This window comes from Psammomys obesus, unplaced genomic scaffold (genome assembly GCF_907164565.1).
Source record: "Psammomys obesus unplaced genomic scaffold, mPsaObe1.curated_primary_1811, whole genome shotgun sequence".
In the NCBI taxonomy this organism is placed as follows: Eukaryota; Metazoa; Chordata; class Mammalia; order Rodentia; family Muridae; genus Psammomys; species Psammomys obesus.
Window position 1 is genome coordinate 3395803 of NW_026596039.1, and position 14362 is coordinate 3410164.

Consider the following 14362-nt stretch of genomic DNA (forward strand, 5'->3'; position numbering starts at 1 on the left):
TATCTATCTATCTATCTATCTATCTATCTATCTATCTATCTATCTATTCATTTCTTTAGTTTCCCTAAAACACTGGGGCAGAGAGGAGAAGGGCAGTGTTTTCTTCTTGTTGTCATGTCTGGACTGTTGATATTGAAAAGCACAGAATGACAACACATGCTGGAGAAGATGTGGAGAAAGGGAAACCCTCTTCCATTGCGGGAATGTAAACTTGTACAACAACTTTGGAAATAAGTCTGGAGCTTTCTTGACACTTAGGAATACTGCTTCGTCAAGATCCAGCTATACCATTCCTAGGCATATATCCAAAAGATGCTCAACTATACAACAAGTAAATTTGCTCAACCATGTTCGTAGCTTTATTCATAATAGCCAGAATCTGGAAACAACCCAAATGTCCCAAAATTGAGGAATGGATACAGAAATTGTGTAACATTTACGCAATGGAATACTACTCAGCAATTAAAAACAAGGAAATCAAGAAATTTGCAGGCAAATTGTTGGGCTTAGAAAAGATCATCCTGAGTGAGGTAATCCAGAGGCAGAAAGACACACATAGTATATACTCACTTATAAGTGGATTTATACTCACAATAAATAATATAGGATAAACATACTAAAATCTGTATGCCTAAAGAAACTAAGCAAGAAGGAGGACCCTGGATAAGATCTCAATCCTCATCCAGAAAGGCAAGTGGGATAGACCTCGGAAGATGGAGAAAACAGGAAACAGGACAGGAGCCTACCACAGTGTGCCTCTGAAAGTCTCTACCCAGCAGGGTTTCAAAGCAGATGCTGAGACTCATGACCAAACTTTGGGCAGAGTATAGGGAATCTTTTGAAAGAAGGGAGAGATAGAAAGACCTGGAGAAGACAGGAGTTCCACAAGGAGAGCAACAGAACCAAAACATTTGGGCCCAGGGGTCCTTTCTGAGACTGATACTCCAACCAAGGAGCATTCATGGAGATAGCCTAGAACCCCTGCACAGATGTAGCCCATGGCAGCTCAGTGTCCAAGTGGGTTCCCTAGTAAGGGGAACAGGGACTGTCTCTGACATGAACTCAGTGGTTGGCTTTTTGATCACCTCTCCCTGAGGGGGAGCAGCCTTACCAGGCCACAGAGGAAGACATTGCAGCCAGTCCTGATGAGACCTGATAGGCTAGGATCAGAGGGAAGGGGAGGAGGACCTCCCCTATCAGTGGACTGGGAAAGCAACATGGGAAGAGAAGAGTGAGGGAGGGTGGGGCTGGGAGGGGAGGGGAGGAGAAGACTACAGCTGGGATACAATGTGAATACACTGTAATAAATAAAAAAATTAAAAAAAAGAAAAGCACATCATGTGTCCCCAGGGTCTGGAGGATGAGTCCTGGGAGGTTACACATGCTACAAGTCCTGTCAACCATCTCCAGGTGCTTTACTGTTTTGTTAATCGAGACAAGTCTTATTATATAGTCTAGACTATTCTGGAATTTACTATGTGGTTCAGGCTGGCCTTGGTCATGCTGTGATCCTCTGGACTGTCTTGGGGTTTTAGAATTACAAGCGTGAGCCACTCTACCTGGCTACTCAGGTTCTGTCCATTCTACTGTCTTAAAAGCTATTTTCAATGGAAAAAAAAAATAAATACTGATTTCAAATCTGTTTTTTTTCCAGCAAAATCTCTGCTTTCTGTGTTGAAGTCAGGCCTTCATTATTTCCTGGGGTAGGGACTCACTCTGTGGAAGAGTTGTGCCCCCTCCGTGGATGCATGAAGTCTCTGAGGCAGAGCTGTGCTCTTCCGTATATGAATGAGGTCTCACTGTTCTTATTTGTTTCTTACTGTAATTTTACTCAGTTGGCATGTGGGCTCTCTTTTTCTCTCACAATCTGCTTGTTAGGCACATGGGTCTATTTTTGTTCTGAAGTTCAGGCTGATGAAGATCTAAGGATCTAAAAGAAGCATGGACTCTGGGATCACTTTGTCTGGGTATGACTTTGGCTCTGTTGTGAACTGTCTTGGTGTCCTGTAGCAAGTCACTTGGCCTCTCTGTGCTTCCGTTCTTTGCCTGTCAAACACTGGCCGTAACACTATCACACATGGCTTGAGGACATTGTGAGGATTGAATGGCTTCTTAAATGAAACTCTTTGCACTCTCTCAAATATCTAGCACAGAGTGAGTGCTCTTCAAGTTGCAACTACAGCATTTTCCCCCTAAAGACAGCAGATTTGCCCTTTTGTTTATCATACCTACCTACAGAAACAGGTTTTGTTTGTGATTTCCACAAGTCTCTAAATAGTCTGTCAGCCATCTCAAGTTCATGAACGTGGTGTCATTTTTAAAAAATAGAGATTTATTTTATATTTTAAAGTATGTGTATGTATTGGGTGTGTGTATGTGAGTGAAGATGCCTGCAGGAACAAGAGGCCTCTGGTCCTACTGGCGCTGGAGTTACAGACGGTCATGAACTGCCCAATGAGGGCGCTGGTAACAGAACAGAGGTCCCTCTGGAAGGACAGCACACGCTTTTTAACTGCTTCTGGGCTTGCAGAAATGGCTCAGTGGGTAAAGTGCTGGCCACGTGATTGTGCCTGGTGTTTGGATACCCAACACCCATGTGAAAGCCCAGCGGACCTGGAAGTCTGCCTGTAATCTCGGGATGCAGGACGGAGGGACAAGGCTTCCCTGGGGTAGGTGGCTAGCTTGACCAGCTAGATCAGTGAGCTCAAGGTTTAGTGTGAGGCCCTGTCCCCCATATGTAAGATGGAGAGCAATCTAAGAAGATACCTAACGTCAACCGCGCTTCTCCATCCTCACGCATGTCAACAAGAACTTACATACACACATGCATTCACACATGCGAAACACACATATGTGCATAAGAGAAGAAAGAACACTTTCTTACTGTAGATGTTCTAACCTGGTTTACTGTAAAACATTGTCAGGAAACTAGTTGCATTTCCCCACTTAACAGTTTGTCATTCTTACCATCTCCGGATTTAGAATTTGTCTTCTTTAGACTCTAAGATTTTAGACTCAAAGGCATTCACCCTGAGTAGGTCACCTATACAGCTCTTTGTTAACTATTTACTGAGAGATGAAAAATGTATTGAGGGAGTAATTAGGTTCATTCCTCTTGGGAACACAGGTAACAGTTTCTGACACTTTGTTCCGTTTCTTTCCAGTCACTTCTCTGAGCTTTAAAGCTTTAGTTTTTTTCTGCCTTCAGAGGATGTCAGCAGTGCTAAGACTGGGGATCCCTGGAAAACTGATTCAGCAGTTACATCCTTTCCAGTAGAAACGACTGATGTTGCCTCATGGCTTTGAAATATGCCACTAGACCTGGGTCACGGCACCCACCCTTCATGCAAATGTCTTACACTGAATATTATGCTCTACTTTTAAAAAAGTGTACCAGTTCATGTCAAAAATAATAAGTTTTTTTTTTCAGTTATAGGTCTCAACAGCTTATAGAATCTTCTGTGCATGATATTTCATTTAATTTTTAAAGTAAGACTAAATCTCTCTTTTTAAGAGGTATCTCATTTCTTAAAAATTTAAATACAACTACATCATTTCTCCAACCCTTTTCTCTCTTCAACTCTTGCCATATTTCTCTCAGTCCCCCTCAAATCCATAGCCTCTTTTTCTTTAATGATTATTGTCATGTGTGTGCGTGCATGGAAATAAATACACAAATATAAACACCCTACTGAGTCCATTTGTTTTTGCTGTATGTGTATGTCTTTAGGACTGACTGCCTGGTATTGGATTGTCTTTCAGTGCGCTCATTCTTGCGCTTTTCATGAATTTTAGGATATTTTGAAAGTTTTAAAGCTCTAGTGATATTAAATGTTCAGAATGCCAGCCAGGGGGCACTTAGACCGGTGTTTGTGTGCCCTGCCAAAGAGAACACCTGCTTTGCTCTCATCCCTGACTCTGGGGACAAATATGGATCAGGCAGGCACAGTGTTTGTCCCTCACTGTTTGTGATACTGTCTTTGCTTTTCCTCTATGCAGACTGTCACTAAAAGCCAAGATCAGGGATCTGGTGGCTCAGGGCTGCCTTCCTAGGCAGTGAACAAAGCTACCCCTCCCTATCCACCCATGCTGCAACCAGCAAGCACATCAGGGCAAAGACCCATTTGATCAGATCTGTGGTGTCCGTGTATTTCAGTGACTTGTGGAGAAAGGATAGGCTCAGTCTTAGTAGGACAATCTCCTTGGTCGATCCTAACAACACAGGCTGGGAGGGCAAAGCTGCAGGGCTCACTTTCAGGCCAGGGAGTCATTGCCTGGTGTGCTAAGAGAATTCATCTTTCTGAGTGTTTTTCCTTTCCAGTCACGTTCTACTGCTGGAGTTACTCAGCGAATTAATAGCTGCAGAAATGCAAAGCTCTTTCCTTATTACATTCTATCGATCTGATTGCAGTGTCATTAATTGAAAGACCCAGAAAGTGTGATGAGGAGTTGAACTCTGGATTCTATGTGCATTTGAGCCCAGATCTGTCTGAAAGGAGCCTTTTGGTCTGACGTAAATTATTCTTTCTTTGTCAGTTCTTGTGAGGGCTTTATTCAGATCCCGTGAGATTTACACAATTGTACACTGCCTCTGCCCTTAAAGGGAGATCAGAACTCAGAGTGCTTATCTGTGGAGTTGGGAGTAAACCATCCCAGACAACTCTCTTTTATAAATTACCTACATATGACAGTAAAGAAAAAAAGAAACAAACCTAAAATCGAACTCCCAAATGAGGAAGGCAGACATTTTGTTCATATCTTAAGCAATTTTATTTGCAATAGTGCGTGTTACAGGGCTGTTCTCACCGGTTTCCGCTCTCATTCTAGGAATATATGAAACCCAAGAGAGACTGGCATATAGCTCTTGTTTATGGTTATCTTGCTATTTTGATGGCTTAACCTATTCTTCCATAGATTCCTTCCATAAATTCAAATTAACTTGAGAATTTTCTATATGCTAGGTGTGTTTATATGCATATTTCATAAGTATGTTAATGTAAAAAATTTAAGGGGGGGTCTTCTAAAATATTTTGATGGGGGAGAAACCTTCAGATCAGATAAGAACACACCCAACTTTGTTGATTTAGTTCACAAAGCAATGCTCAGGTGTTTGCATAGTTTATTAAATTTTAATGAGATGTGTGTTTATTATTTAAATATTTCAGGCCAGATACCCAGATTTTCAAAGCACATTTAAATCTGCCACAAAGCGTCATTCATCTCTTGCTCTTCTAGAATAATGCAGTTTGGATGAATTTAAAAGTTTAGTATATGTTATTAATACCACATGTCCAGCCTGATATTTTCACCCTTCGGGGTGGGCGTGTGCTAGAACTTTCTTCCTCAAGGTGTGCCTGAATCCTGCTAGTGCTTTCAGCCTGCGAAGAAAGGAAGTGCACACAGGGCCACAGAGCATGACCTCCTCGAACACATCTTGAAAATGTTTTGAACGCTTTCTGAGCACAGGGACAATGGCTTGCGGTTGGGGAGGGGCGCTCCTCCCGCCTGACCTTTGGCTTGCTGAGAGATGTGCATCGGTACCCCGAGCTCCCTCAGCTGCTTTCAGGCTGCCGAGAAGGCGGCACCCACATTGGGAAGCAAAAGCTGTCGCAGGCTGCCTTGCCCATGACAGCGTGTCTAAAAATACATCCACCGAGACGCAGGCATATGCTCTCGCCTCGGTGTGAAGGAGCTCTCTCTCGCCTGTGTTTCTCGCTATCCCCATCTAGATGCTGGAGCGAGGAGTTAAATTATTCCAGAAGGCCCGCCAGGGTCTGATTTGCCCCTGTCTGCTTCCTCGTTGCCTTTGAATGGGACCCTTGATCCAAGGCTTTCAGAGACCAGCCGGTGCTGATGGGGTCTGTGTCTTGGAGGTGGCGCCTGCTTGCTCCTTCTCTGTCTCGGGCATGGTTTTCTCTCCTGCCGGGGAGGGAGAGAGCGCCGGGCAGAGGTGGCACCTGACCCGCTAGAACTCCGATGTCACTGCTGTGGCTGTTACTCCCCTCGGCAAGAGTCAAGGCGCACACAGGACGGTGGGTCACCTCGCTGGCTATTTTGCACATTTCCTTTCTCCTCCTCAATCTTGTTAAAGTTTTTTGTTTTTTTGATTTTTTTTTTCAAAGTGCTCAGGGATTGAGGGGGGTTCTTTAACCCCTCTCTACCCTTGCTCTATGCTCTCTCCCGGATTTGTAACACTTCCTCTTACTAGGAAAGCTTGTTAGACTCTCATTCCCTGTCTCTGTAAACAGTTTTTTAATGATTTGTTGTTTTGCAGTCTCTCTGAATGTCAGCGCCAGATTTCTTAGCATCTGAGGCTACCTCACATGTTAAAAGGGGAGACATTATTGTTAAGCTATTGTGCTCAAGAGGACAGAAAACAGACATGGCTCTTCAGAGTGGTGATTTCAAGGAAAGAGATTAGAGTAGAGGGACCACAGAGGATGCTGTATGTCTGCCTGTACCCCTACTCCATCCTGGCTGGAAAAAAATGTCTCCAGGTGAGACTGTCTCCTGTACAGAGTGAGAGAACATCAAGATATTTTTGTGTGTAGTCTGAAATGATTTTCATGCTAACAAGCGGTACTAGTGGAAGCAATCCTATTTCCCACGTATGAGAAAGGAGAAACACAAAGCACACACACACAGCTCCAGAGAAGTGAGAGAGAGTCGTTATTACCTAGCCTCTCTCTCTCCTCCTGTTTTCAGGTTAGCAGTACTCCTGTGCCTTTGGTAACTGAAGGCAATGCTTTGTTGCCCCAAAGGTTATGTGGAGGTTTTTTTTTTTTTTTTTTTTTTTTGTAAAATGAGATAAAAGAATTCTTTTATTTCATACTGGTGAGTGAGCTCAGAATCGATCCAGCAGAAGCTAACACAGGCGTGTCCAACATAAGCTGTTACTCTCCACGAGCAACTAAGCACCCCAAAAGTCACACCCTTCCCCAAAACAAACACACACACAAAACCTTAGCCAAAAATCTAGGCTGACTGTAAATCTTGAAGTGCTTTTCTCTGTGGAGAATGAGCCTCCCGGGATGCTTTTCTTGAAACTGAACGTTTTCTTTCGCTTTTCTTCTCTGCTAAATTTCCTTAGCTTCTTTCACAGAAGCCTCTGAGACAAAGAACGTTAGGCACAGAGTTACTTTTAGTTCCTTGTGACAGCTGGTTAAAATGGAGTAAGGAACAAATACACCATTGAAAACTCGAATTTGTAGCGAGGCATTTGCTTTTAGTTCAGTTTAACACGTCTTATTTCCAACGATGCCCAAGAAACACACGTGTTTGTGGATGCGCCACAGCTAATTATCCAGCTGGGTCTGTTAATAACCAGAGTAGGACATAGATTTGGGGGGTAAGTAGGAGGGAAAACAGAGAGAGGCGCTGCTGTGTGCAGCCTGTGAGTTGTGTGATCCAGCTGCTGGAATGTATGTGTGTCTTTCCACCTTTGTTCCTTTGGAGGCGTTGAAAGCCTCAGCTATTGCTGACTAATTGATATTTGTAGTCACTGTGATAGGTTCCTTAGGTCAGAAACGCATGCAGATGTGTGTGTTGATGCAAATATTAAGGAACACACAGCCTCATTTACACAGGCAGACAGACGGTCTTCATACCAATAGAAGTGTGATGAAGGTTGTAGGGCATAAGATGAGAGAGAGAGAGGGGAGAGAGAGAGAGAGAGAGAGAGAGAGAGAGAGAGAGAGAGAATAACCCTGCAAATAGTTCTAAAATGCATCCACAAATGCAGAAAGCTTCAGAATCATCCAGCAATTCAAGACACTTTTTTTTCTTCTCTGCGGGACGCCTCCATCCAGACTATTCGCAAAATAATAATAATAATAATAACCGGGACAAGGTGAGAGCCCCGCGTCTTAGCTCAGAATTCATCCTGTTCCCTTTCCTCTCTCTGCCTTGTATTTCTCAATTCATTGTCCATGCATCAGATGGCAGCCACCCTTGTTCTTGAATGCCAGTGTCACAGCAGGCATAGAGAGGGGACTGAGGGAAGGCATTGTCAAAGCCAGGGTTGTCTATTGTTTTCTTTGCTTTCACTGCTCGGTTTTTTAATTTTTTTTTTCCTGAGGCTTTCCTGTCCTCATGGCCTCTGTCCAGGAGGAGGGAGAAAATTACAGGGGTTCATAGAATAGAGGAATGGAATGTTTTCATTGTACACTGTTTTAATAAACAGCTCAGCAGTGCAGTCCACAGAATTAGGAAATGGAGTAAGCCTGGAGATTCTGGTAGAGATGGCCGGGGGATGCAGTGGAGACCCGGCTCAGCCTCCCTGCCCAAGGCAGTTTCTTCTGTCACGATCTCTGTCGCGCGTTGTTCTTTTTAATCTTTAAAATAGTGGGAAGGGGCTTCCTCATCTGTCAAGCTTTCTGTTTACTTATTTATTGGTTCTGTGCACACCTATATGGAAATTTTAGGGAAGGACAGAACGGCTGTGTGTGTTCTGCTCTGAAATCAGTTCAGTCTGAATTTGTGGTTGTCTTATTGTGCCATCTAAGTTTGCATGAAATTTCTGTGATAACTTAATGAATGAAGTCACAAAAAAAAAAAACCCAAAACCAAAACCAAAACAGTGACAACAACAAAACATGAGATTGTGTAGGTGCCTGTCTTGATTTTCTATTGTTTTGTATCTTAAACTTAGCTGCTGTTTTAGATGACATTCATGCATGAGTGACTATCTTCTGTGAACAGGTCAACTCCTGATAACTCCCAAAGTTTTCAAGGGTTCCTGAGTCACACCCCCCAAGTGAAATTCCCAGGAACTTAATGCAGATTTGTCTTTGACAGAGCCTGAGAGTGTTAGGGTTTTCAATCTGCTACTTTATACAGTTTTTATCTCTTCAAATGAGTAAAATCAACTCACAGTGACCCATATACATTAATTCACAGGTTGAATTATATATCAACCCTGTATGCAAGTAATTTAGCTGCCAAGTATGTTCATGCATTTCACAAACTTAAGTTTTAGTTTAGAAAAATCACTTGGCTCCAAGTGGATAACTATCATTTACTTCCAAAGTTCCATCTAAGTAAAATAATAATAATAATAATAATAATAATAATAATAATAATAATAATAATCTATTTTCACTTTTGGCCTATTCCCCCCCCCCCAATCTGGCTGGAGTCCAATTTAAGAATTTGCTAAATCTCCAGCATTTCATTTCTAAAATGTATTTTAAGTCAAAGGTAGCTGTATCTACCTGCAGAGACCATGCTTTATTTCTAGAAGCCATTCAGTTAATACCACATCATGTGGGTGGGTGGTTGCTGGTTAATACAAACTCATTTCTTTCTTTTCCAAGTAATGATAACAGTCCATTTGTTAGTGTGAATCTGGAAAAATCTTTTGGGTTCCTTAGGAAATCACCTAGGTCTCAAGTGTGAGACTTTGTGTATGTGAACATTTGGTTTGATGAATGGCATGTACATCTCTTCTCTTTCCCTTCTCTGTGCCGGTATTGAAGGCTCTCAGACTCAGCTACCTTGTTGTCCTTTTGTGGAGAGACAGATTGAAATGGCCATACAAAACCAAACTTCTCGAAGAAATGCAGGGCAGGCTGTAGTGTGAATGCAAGGCTGAATTTAATTGTGGCCACCCTGACAGGCCACTGTTGAATTTCCAGTGTGTGTCTGTAGCCTGTGTGATCCTTGCAGCAGCAGCTTTAGACTAGGCATTGTGAGCAAGGACAATTTACCTGTGATATAGTAGTTACAGAAATTTTAAAAAATGTTTAGTTGGCTCTAAAACAAAATATTGCTATGTATAAAAGCCAAGGCCTTGAACATACTAGGGAACAACCATTGAGCTACGCATCCTATATCTATTTGGTTGAATTATTGAATGGTCATTTGGTTCTGTGGTTCAAAAGTCAAAATTAAACAAATGAGTTTTGGGAATGGGAGATCAGAGGTTGGTCTCTCTAGCTTCTTCAAAGCACTTTGGCTAGAGAGAAATAGAGTGTGTGTACCACTCTTCTGTTCAGTTCTACTTTGATAAAAATCTGAGATGGGTGAAATGTGAAGCTGGGCTGTCTCTCCACTTAAATATTGCTGGAAAAGCCACAGAGGTGGGTTCACTTTCCTGGGTCCGTAGGAGTGAAGCTGTGGAAAGTTCTGTTTGCTCATTGTCAAGTAGTTCAGTTCCCCATGGAGCTGGAAGATGTTTTTAAGCCTATGGAGAGAAAACCCATCCTGGCCTGTACCCTGTAGAGATGTTTAACTTCTGGAATAACTAGAAAGAAGTAACTGAGTCTATGGTCGAGACTGATCCCCAAATGTGTTAAAGGTATAGATTCAAGGTTAAGTGTTGATCAATGTATGCCACACTATCTCTGTAGTTGTTTCAGTAGATTATAAAACTGGTTTTGGTTTTATTTACTGAGACAGGATCTCATCCTGTAGCCCAAGCTGCCTTCTTACTCGTGACAATCCTCCCTGCTTCAGCCTCTCAAATACTGGGATTATAAGAGCATGCTATCCCGTCTGGCTAACTCCAAGCTTTTAAAACATGTAGGCCCCTGACTTGGACAGTTCTCTTTCGTTTCTCTCTGCATGTTTACTGTACATGCCTATGCTTGTGTGCAGGAAGATGTAGTATGTGAGTGCATTTGCATGTGCATGCAGGTTGACATCAGGATTCATCCTCCATTGCTCTTCACCTCATTCACTGAGGCAGGTCTCTCAGTGAAACCCAAAGAGGACAGTCATGACCAGTGTCATTAGACATCTTTCTTGGGGAATACCCCCATCTCCGCCAGTTTCACCTGGCATGGTTAAGTCGGATCCAAACTCTGGTCCGCACAAATCCTCAGCAAGTACTTTAACCACGGACCCATCTCCCCAACCCAGGAGCATTTCTTAAAGGTATTGTGTGGAAATACCATTTGGTCAAAATACTGCTCATGCTTTTTGTCTTTTAGAACCTAAAATTTATAAATATCTTTGAAACTTTTATTTACTGTGACTTTAAGGTAAGTATATGTGTGTATGTCCATATATGAATGCATGTGCCCACAGAGGGCAGAGTCAGATTCTCTGAAACTAGAGTTACAGATGATTGTGAGCCAGCAGACGTGGGTGCTGGGAACCAAACTGAGGTTCTGTGCAAGAGCAGCCAGTACTATTTACCACTGAGCCTGTAGCTCACAAACATCTTTTTAGAAAGAAAGTGTGAAACAGAGCTCTCTGACCTTGTGGGACAAGCAACAAGATGGATTTATCTCATATTAGTACTGGTATGATTTTTTTTTTCTTCCTCCAGTAGGGGAGACACAGGTGGCCTGTCCTTTGGAATGAATAGCACGCTCTCCACTATCAAAGGATCGGGAGCCTCTGCATATCCAAGCTCACATCATTTCACTTGTGGCGTAGAGATCTTAGTTGTCAGAGAAGTATGGATCATTTGCTCAAAAAGTAATTGCTATCAGTGCCAACTGACTGTGGTGGCACAATGTCTCTGTGGCTTGTGGGGACATAAACAGAAAACCTCCAGCGAGTTGTTGGCTCAGCAAAGCGGTGGCACTTGGAGGTGATGTTCTGTGGCCAAGGAGTTGAGTTTAAAAAAAAAATAAGCAAATGTGAGAAGTGAGGACGCTATCTAGAGATGTTGCTTTGGTAAAGGTTTGTTTTTCGCTCCCTGCTGTTTCAGGCTGGCGTCTAGGGGTACATACACACGAATCCCTGTATACAGACTGCCTGGGCAACCCGTAGACCTTTGGGATGTCTTTGAAAATAATTATACAATCTTGACAGTTGTTTTGTTAAGTAGATTATAATGTTCTCTAGCATGTGATAAGAGACAAAACGCGACGATACTGGAATGCATGCACCTATAAAATGTATATGCATTTATTCACTATGAAATATTTACAGGGAACATTTCATTAATTTACTTGGGGGTGGAGAAGGCTCATGTTGCAGCACAAGTGTGGAGCTTGGAGTACGACTTACAGGGGTTGGTTTTCTCCCTCCACCATGAAGATTCCCAGGATCAAACTTGGTGGCAGGTGTTCTTGCCCACTGAGCCACCTCACCAGCCTTTGTATGAACCACATTATAGCATCTCTTCCCTCTGCACTTTATCTTATCAGCCTGTGCCCTTTGGGAACCTCTCATTGAATTTATCACAGCCTCTGACAAAATGGTACCCAACAAAAACACCAGCATCACTGGCCAGTGAAGCCAGGCTGTTTACACACTTAAGCTAAGAAATTAAGATGTTTATTCTATTATGGTCTATTGAAGGCAATCTATTATTATTATCATTGCAAAGTCATGTAGCAATGATAACATAATTCATTTTCACAGCCTTTTTTCCCGGTATACATGAAGGGAAACCGGGGGTTCAGTGGAGTTTTGGCTTACCCACAGTCAAGTCACACGTGGTGGTGGGCGTGGGGGATGGAAACCTATGTAAAATTCTGGACACAGTGGCACACACATATCATCCCAGAACTGGAAGGTAAGAGGCACAACACATTTGGGCTTTTTGCCCAGCTACTCTAGCCAAATATGAGTGTTCAGTGAGAGGCTGTGCCAAAGAAGAAGAAGAAGGAGGAGGAGGAGGAGGAGGAGGAGGAGGAGGAGGAGGAGGAGGAGGTGGAGGAGAAGGAAGGAGCATTGTTAGCAGTGGCCACTGTCTGGGACTTGTGGTACAAGGTTCTTGGTCTCTTATTCAAAGAACTAAGAACTGTAATAAAGGTACACACAGATTGCAAAGTAGCAAGAAAACTTTATTCAAAGGCAAAGTGATAGTATGGGTCAGAGTATTCTGCTGAGCCCGACCATGGTCTACCTGAGGGAAACAGTGACCGTGGTCCACCTGATGGGGACAGTGACCATGGTCCACCTGAGAGGGACAGTCATTATGGTCTACCTGATGGGGAGAGTGACCAAAGACCTCTGTTGTTGCAGCTTCTTTTTATGAAGAGTTCAAAAGACAGGGGAGTTTGTCGTTGAGGGGCACGGCATGCGTGGTCATCTGATTTGATTGACTGGCTTGGATGATGTAAGATTTTGCTTATTGTGTATGTCCCTTCGCACAGTGCACCTGTCTTTTAATCATATGCATGCTCAATTGTGCATAGGTATAAGGTGACAAATGGGAATTCTGTCAAAGAGTTCAGCTCACTCAGAGGGTAGAATTTGCCTTGCTAGACCTCTACCCGAAATTAGTTCAAACCATATTGGCCTCATTGCTTCTAATCTGAGATATAGCTGGGAATGCTTGAATTGAAACTGCCTGTACTTGATGGCTGTTAAGGGAAGTAGAAACTTATTCCATTGTTTCAGGAGAGTGTCTGTGCCTGTCACTGCAGGTGGGGGGCTCTAGGCTGTGAAGTAAATTGTTAGAAGAGGGGTGTGTAGTCACAGTACCTACAGGCGAGGGACCTAGATTGTCAAATACATCATCATAGGAAGCATGTTGCTAAGATGTTCTGTGTCCTTGCCTGCCTCAGAGTGGTTGAGGAAGATACCTAATGCCATCTGGAAGCCTCCACACACAGACAGACAGGCATGGGCACGTGGGCTCCTGTAACATGCTCGCACAGGAGCATGTATTAATGAAATGCGTTGTGCGTAGTCGTGAACTGAGACTGAGCCCATTCCTGCCAGCGGCTTCTTGGCCCAGCGTGCATTAGTTCTCAAAGTCCAGTGGTTGCTGCAGGCTAGTTACTGTGAGCAAAGACCCAAACCGCTCTTAAAAAACTCATACTCAACTGAGGTTCTGCTGGAAAGGAGACATATGTTCTAGCATTATTCGGTACAGTAGGGAAACTACAGGCAAGAGAATGTGCTGAAGTTCCCAAAACAACTAGAAAAAAAAAAATTGAAAGCTGTCACTGAAACAGAAAGACAAATATTTAAGGAGATATTCATACCTGTACTCATACATTCACAATATATTATATATTAACGTATCACACAAGACCTTATAAAAATAAGCAATTTTGTGCATCAATTAAGTAAAATACATAAGTTAAAATTTGAAAAATATTTACTATGCCGTGCTAGTTTCCTGGCACAGAGCCAAGATTTGTGTACTTCACACACATTAAAGAGTCCTCAAGATTTCTTTTTCTCTCATGTAAAACTAATAAAGTAGGACAGAGGGACGTCAGGGAGAGGGACACAGGAGTGAGACTTCTCGGTCCTGCTATCTTGGTATAGATCCTTTCCTTTCCTGACAAGTAATTTTGGATTAATTAATTAATTTATTTATTTATTTATTTATTTTTGCTTTGGTGCCAGTGACTTTTTGTTACAAAGATCAACTACTGCAATCACCCAAACATTTGCCAACATTTTTTTCCCCACCTAGCATCAACTTTATAATAATATTATGAGCAGG